This window comes from Quercus lobata, chromosome 4 (genome assembly GCF_001633185.2).
Source record: "Quercus lobata isolate SW786 chromosome 4, ValleyOak3.0 Primary Assembly, whole genome shotgun sequence".
Lineage (NCBI taxonomy): Eukaryota > Viridiplantae > Streptophyta > Magnoliopsida > Fagales > Fagaceae > Quercus > Quercus lobata.
The window spans coordinates 84272595-84278351 of NC_044907.1; positions in this window are offsets into that span (position 1 = coordinate 84272595).

The following is a 5757-nucleotide window of genomic DNA, read 5'->3' on the forward strand; positions in this document are numbered from 1 at the left end:
CTGATGAGGATAAAAGGAGAGCCTAACCACACGGACATAAAACCGACGGTTTAATACATTTCCTTTGGGCGTAACAGACGGTGCTTATGCTGACGGTCATAGGGTCGGCTGACTCCATGGTTGACGGCTCCAAGGCTGACGGCATAACAAAGGTAAGGGAGGTAAATTGAAGCTGACGGACCGGGCACAAGTTTACTTGCTTCCCACGCTAGATAATATTCAAAGGATCCCCATAAGGAAAAGATCCCGTAAAATACGCTCAAAAGGACTCCTATAAGGAAAGGACTCCTACAAGGAAAGGACTTCTACTCCAAGGTAAAGAGGTCAACCTTCTACTAGTATAAAAACCCAAGCACCCTCACAAACTAAGGTACGCATAATTTACCCTCTTTAGCACTCTAGAGCAGTGAGAATAGTTCTAACTTGACCTTCGGAGGGTGTTTGGCCGGTACCACGCCGGTACTCTCTGCTAGGTTATTCCTTTTCGTTGTGCAGGTGCCATTTGCGATCGTACGAGGAACGTGTGACTCACTGGTGGTACTATTTTCGGCATCATCAGTTGGCGCCGTCTATGGGAAGCGTAGCACATTCTCGCTTCCTAGACAAAAGAGTTACATGGTACTCACTCGCTCAATGGCGACTACCAACGACGTTCAAGAAGAAGAAGCCCCTACGACTGCTCTTGAAAGACAGGTGAGGACACTCGCCGCTGCCATAAAGCGCCTCACCAAACAAAACCACGACCTAGAAGAGCAACTGAAACAGAAGAATGCAGATCAAGAAGGAACCAGCGCCGACAGGAGAAATCAGGAAGGGCCCCAGGCCAGCAACGCCCCGAGCAAACCAGAACGGCAGAACACGAGCATCCCCTCCCTCGCAGAAACTGCTCCGCCACTTGTTATCGCGGAGATGCAGGCCATGAAGGAACAAATGGAGGTTATGATGAATGCTCTCAAGGGACGAGTATCAAGCGACCTGGACGACCTTGTCAACCGAACTGACTCGCCATTCACCGCCACCGTCAACTCCTACCCTTTACCAAGTAAGTTCCGCATGCCACAGATAGACAGTTATGACGGGGTCAAGGACCCGCTGGACCACCTGGAGACCTTCAAGACCCTAATGCACCTTTAAGGAGTAGCGGACGCCATCATGTGTAGGGCCTTCCCTACAACACTGAAGGGCGCAGCGAGAATTTGGTTTAGCCGACTGACATCAAACTCCATCAGCACCTTCAAAGAGCTCAGCGCTCAGTTTACCGCACACTTCATTGGAGGCCATCGATACAAGAAGTCTACAGCGTGCTTGATGAGCATGAAACAGCGAGAAGATGAAACTTTAAGGGCTTACATCTCCCGCTTCAACAAAGAGGCACTCTCAGTCGACGAAGCCGACGATAAGATCCTTGTTGCGGCATTCACGAATGGCTTGAAGAAGGGAAAGTTTTTGTTTTCCCTATACAAAAACGACCCTAAGACCATGTCGGAAGTGCTTTACCGCGCCACAAAGTATATGAACGCTGAAGATGCGCTGTTGGCTCGGGAAGAGAAGCCAAGGAAAAGAGAACGGCAGGAAGACAATCGGCAGGACCAAGGCCGAAAGAAGACAAGAACAGGAGACCGGAGGGAAGAAAGGCGCCCTAGACCCATGGGGGGAAGGTTCACGAGCTTCACTCCGCTAACAGCCCCGGTAGATCAAGTCCTTATGCAAATCAAGGACAAAGAGGCTCTGACGTTCCCAGGAAAACTGAAAAGCGACCCCAACAAACGTTCCAGGGATAAGTATTGCCGTTTCCACCGCGACCACGGCCACGACACGGCTGATTGCTATGACCTCAAGCAGCAAATTGAGGCCCTTATCAGACAAGGAAAGCTGCAGAGATTCGTTAGCAAAGAGAAAGCGGATCCCCCCGCACAAGACCAACACCCCCGGCGAGACAATGAGCGACCGAGGCCTCCGATCGGGGATATCAGGATGATCGTAGGAGGAACGGCTGCCGCCGGGTCATCCAAGAAAGCCCGCAAGACCTATCTTCGGATGGTACAAAATGTTCAGCTGACGGGAATCGTGCCAAAGATAGCACGGAGAGAAGGTCCCATAATCGGATTCTCAGAGGAAGACGCGCGACGCCTTCACCATCCACATGACGATGCGCTCGTCGTCAGCCTGCGTGTGGGGGACTACAACATGCACCGGGTGCTGGTCGACAATGGCAGTTCAGCGGATATTCTATACTATACAGCGTTCCAGCAGATGAGGATCGACAGAGAGCGGTTGATCCCAACCAACGCCCCGCTTGTTGGCTTCGGCGGGAGCCGGGTATTCCCATTAGGCGCAGTCACATTATCCGTCATTGTAGGCGATTACCCTCAACAAATAGCCAGGGACGTGACATTCTTGGTGGTCGATTGCTCATCAGCCTACAACGCTATCCTCGGGCGACCCACGCTCAACTCATGGAAGGCAGTAACTTCCACCTATCACCTAATGATCAAGTTCCCGACTGATTACGGAGTAGGCGAACTGCGCGGGAGTCAGATGGCCGCACGCGAATGCTACATAGCCATGATGGAAATGGAGGATCAGGTTCAGGCTTTAAGCATAGAAGAGCGCCGGACGGTAACAGAGCCGGTCGAGAAGTTGGAAGAGATACCCCTTGACAATTCCGATCCTAGTCGAACGACCAAAATTGGAACGCTCGCTAACACCACGATCCGTCAGGAGCTCATAACCTTCCTCAGACGCAATCAGGACGTATTCGCGTGGGATCATGAAGATATGCCGGGAATAGATCCTTCAGTCATGGTGCATAGGTTGAACGTATCGCCCGCCTTTCCACCTATCAGACAGAAGAAGAGAGTGTTTGCCCCCGAGCGAGACCGAGCCATAGCAGAAGAAGTCAGAAAGCTACGGGAAGCAAGTTTTATTAGAGAAGTATACTATCCCGACTGGTTAGCAAATGTGGTGATGGTCAAGAAGGCAAGCGGGAAATGGCGGATGTGCGTGGACTTCACCGATCTCAATAAGGCCTGCCCCAAGGATAGCTACCCCCTCCCGAGGGTCGATATCCTAGTAGACTCCACGGCTTAACACCAGCTGCTGAGCTTTATGGACGCCTTCTCGGGGTACAACCAAATCCGAATGCATGAAGCCGACCAAGAGAAAACGTCGTTCGTAACCAGCCAAGGCCTCTTCTGTTACAAGGTGATGCCCTTCGGCCTAAAAAACGCAGGCGCAACGTACCAGAGACTCATGAACAAAATGTTCGCGCAGCAGATTGGGAGGAATGTCCAAGTCTATGTGGACGACATGTTGGTGAAAAGCCGAAGGGAGGAAGATCATCTAGGAGATCTCAAAGAAACATTCGACACACTTCGCTCCTACAATATGAAGCTCAATCCAGGAAAGTGTGCCTTTGGAGTAACGGCAGGAAAATTCTTAGGATTCATGGTGTCTCAGAGGGGCATTGAAGCAAATCCGGACAAGATCCAGGTCATCCTGGATATGGCACCACCAAGAAATGTGAAGGAGGTACAAAGCCTCAACGGAAAGATAGCGGCACTAAACAGGTTCGTGTCAAGGGCTACGGACAAGTGTTTACCCTTCTTCCGAACATTGAAGAAATCCTTCGAGTGGACTGACGAATGCCAGCAAGCGTTCGAAGAACTGAAGGTTTACCTTTCCTCCCCACCATTACTAAGCCCGTCGCAGCCAGGAGAGGAGCTTTTTCTCTATCTAGCCGTCTCCCCCGCGGCAGTTAGCGCGGCCCTGATCAGAGAAGAGGAGAAAGTACAAAAGCCCGTGTACTACGCAAGCCGAGCGCTTCATGGGGCCAAAGAAAGATACCCGCCCATGGAAAAACTTGCCCTGGCATTGATCACGGCAGCCCGCAAGCTCAAACCGTACTTCCAAGCCCATACGGTGAACGTTTTGACTGATAAGCCTTTAAGGCGAGCAATGAGCAGTCCCGAGGCCGCGGGACGATTGGCATTATGGGCTATAGAACTGAGCGAATTTGATATTCAGTACCGCCCGCGGACTGCCATCAAGGGACAGGTCGTCGCCGACTTTATAGCTGAGTTCACTCATGATGAAGACAAGGGGGCAGCAGAGTCCCCTCAATGTAGTATATATACGGACGGGTCATCCAACAGGCAAGCTGCAGGGGCCGGCATTGTGCTATTATCGCCCGAAGGGGACACCATCGAATGTATGGTCCGTCTCGACTTCCCTGCCACCAACAATGAATCAGAGTATGAGGCTCTGATAGCAGGGCTCGACCTCGCCAAAGCGGCAGGAGCCGCGAGGGTAGTCATCTACTGCGATTCACAGGTCGTCACTAACCAAATCAATGGAGACTATGAGTGCAAGGGCGAAAAGATGAAGAAGTACCTTGGTGAAGTAAAAGCGAGAGTGGCTGACCTAGAAGCTAAAGTTGTCCAAATCCCTAGAGAAGAAAATGAGCGGGCCGATCGCTTAGCGAAAGCCGCCTCAGCAGAACAAATGGTCATCCCTGGTAATGTACTCTCCTTCATACAGCTTTCTCCGCTAATAGACCCCAGCAACATGCAGGAAATATGCTCCGACAGAAGCTGGACGACGCCGTTAGTTTCATACTTGAGGGACGGGGTCTTACCAGACGAAAAGGAAGCCGCAAGAAGACTTAAGGTCCAGGCAGCGAGGTTCGTCCTGATAAAAGATGTCCTTTACAAAAGAGGTTTCTCCCGACCATATCTAAGATGCTTGGGTGTGGAAGAGGCAGACTATGTCATGAGAGAGGTGCATGAAGGAATCTGCGGAAACCACTCAGGGACCAGATCGTTGGTACACAAGCTTGTGCGAGCAGGGTACTATTGGCCCACTATGCAGAAGGACGCCGAAGCCTATGTCAGGGCCTGCGACAAGTGCCAAAGGTTCAGCAACATTATTAGGCAACCAACCGAAGAGCTGACCCCAATGACGGCCCCATGGCCGTTCGCACAGTGGGGCTTAGATATCATGGGACCCTTCCCTACAGCAGCACGACAGCTAAAGTTCCTGGCGGTAGGCATCGACTATTTCACAAAATGGGTGGAAGCTGAAGCATTGGCCACAATCACGGAGAAAAACGTACGAAGCTTTGTTTGGAGATGTATCATATGCAGGTTTGGCATTCCTAGAGTCTTCGTCTCGGACAACGGACGGCAATTCGACAACGACCCCTTTCGAGATTTCTGCTCACAACTAGGAATAAAGAACCACTATTCCTCCCCCGCCCACCCTCAAGCTAATGGACAAGTCGAAGTAACAAACCGATCCTTGCTCAAGATTATCAAGACTCGGCTCGAGGGGGCAAAGGGTATATGGCCCGATGAATTGCCAAGCATATTATGGGCTTACAGGACGACAGCAAGGACACCCACAGGAGAAACACCATTCCGACTGACGTATGGAGGCGAAGCGGTTATTCCAGCAGAAGTTGGGCTCACAAGCTACAGGGTGCACAACCACGACGAAAACAAAAATGACGAGGCTATGCGACTACAGCTGGACCTAATAGACGAAATCAGGGCAATAGCAGAACAAAGGCTCGCTCGATACCAGGACCGTATGGCTAAACATTACAACTCCCAAGTTCGACACAGGGACTTCCAGGTTGGAGACCTTGTTCTTAGAAAGGTCATGGGCGCCGCTAGGGACCCTACCCAAGGGAAACTCGGCCCCAATTGAGAAGGACCCTACAGAGTCACGTCGTGGCAAAGGAAAGGCACATACCAT